Here is a 2,053-nt window from a genome sequence, read left to right as displayed (position 1 = left end):
AGCATCTGACTCTTGATTTTGGCTCAGGTTATGATCTTGAGGTCATGGGATCAAGACCTGTGTGAGGCTCTGCACTCAGCAGAATGTCTGTTTCTCTCCATCTGCCCCTTCTCCCACTCATGCATTCTCTCTAAATTAAATAAATAATAAATAAATAAATAAATAAATAATAAATCTTTAAAAAAATTAATGAATAACTTCAATGTGTTGGGTACAGAGATAGGAAATGAATCAAATAAGGTGAATAAATCATGTTAGTCCCCCATGGAGTTTACAGTTTATGATGAGAAAAAACTTAAATTGTGAGATGGACTATAACCAAGAGAGATATTAGTTGCTATGGAAGTTGGCTGGAAAATAGTGCAAAGTAGGGAGAGGTGAGGGACAAAGACTGGAAAATGAACTATTTCCACTCAGCTAACTACAGCTCATGGTCTACAGGGTCACAGAAAAATAAAGGTCAGGAGTGTCTCTAGGAAGTGTCTATGAAGCTCTTAAAGTCCAACTCGTGTTCTCTAATTTACTGCAATTACAGGCAAAAGTCTAAACATAAAATATGACAAAAATTAAAATCAAAATACATTTTTAAAACACAACATGTGCAAATGAAAGTTATATCATATAACAGAAACATGGAAGTTATTCTTCAAGAGACATGGAAACTCAAATAGACCATCTGATTTCCCTTTGGGTAGGAACCATAAGAGCTGGAAACTGTGTCAGCTCTTTACCCTACCCTTTACATTCAGCATATCTCAAAGTAAAATCAGTTTTTTTCTATTCAATATGCATTTGTAATATAGCAATTATTTTTATTTTATTTTTTAAATATTTTTTATTATATTATGTTAGTCACCATACAGTACATCCCTGGTTTTTGATGTAAAGTTCATTAGTTGCGTATAACACCCAGTGCACCATGCAATACATGCCTTCCCCACCACCCATCACCAGCCTATCCCATTCCCCACCCCCCTCCCCTCTGAAGCCCTCAGTTTGTTTCTCAGAGTCCATAGTCTCTCATGAAGCATGAGCAATTATTTTTATAATGAAAACATCTTAATTCCATTTACACTATGCTTCTTTATTATAAACATTTTTAAATAGTAAAGTATAAACAGATATAAATCACCCAAAATCCCACTATCCTAAGAGAGCTATCATTAAATTTTAGGTAACCATCTCCTCAGATGTGTCTATCTGCATATGCATATTATATATAGTATATAATTTATATTAATGGATATAAATAATTTATACACACACACATATATATTTTTACATATATGGCCACAACAGACATGCTGCTGTCTCTATAGAAGGCATCCTTTGCTTTTTTCTTTACTTTTCTTTACTTGTTCTTTACTTACTCTTCCTCCCTTTGCTCCTTCCCCACTTCTCCTCTCCACAACCACCTCACACTCTATTAAATAAGATTAATGACCCAATGCATATCCTTCTATGTTATTCTCCATACCCATGTAATTATATATTTATACAGAGACACACTTTCACACACTTGTACTCCACATATACCTTATATAACCATGCACAATATACACATATAGTCCCATAAATTTATAGAGTATGGTTGTCTTAAAATAGGGAAATATATAATATAAACTATCTTGATTGTTTTTGCTTAACATTATGTTTTCAGCCACTACATTTGTGGCATTTGTTGTATTAGCAATAAGAAACTTATACAACCAACTGGATAAGAACCTGAAATATTCTGACTGTAGCAATATTTTGAAGGAACATACATGTTGAGTAGGATGTGAACACATCTGTTTTGACTGAGTAAGTGACTACTTTGGAAAAGAAAGTACAGCATACTATTCTCCAGTTCAGACAGCAGATGGGAAAATTAACAATTAGCACATCCAACTTTGTAGCAGGTTTCAAAATTATAACAGTAAGCTTACAAAGTTGAAAGAAGACACATCTACTAGGCCTATGCATATAAGGTCAACTAATCTTTGGCAGTAGGACCAAAGAATACCAAATGGGGAAAGGATAGTCTCCTTAATAAATGGTGTTGAGAAACTGG

The sequence above is a fragment of the Ursus maritimus genome, unplaced genomic scaffold (assembly GCF_017311325.1).
Source record: "Ursus maritimus isolate PB19 unplaced genomic scaffold, ASM1731132v1 scaffold_49, whole genome shotgun sequence".
NCBI classification, from domain to species: domain Eukaryota; kingdom Metazoa; phylum Chordata; class Mammalia; order Carnivora; family Ursidae; genus Ursus; species Ursus maritimus.
The sequence above is the reverse complement of the archived record's forward strand: the minus strand, read 5'-3'. Positions refer to the sequence as shown.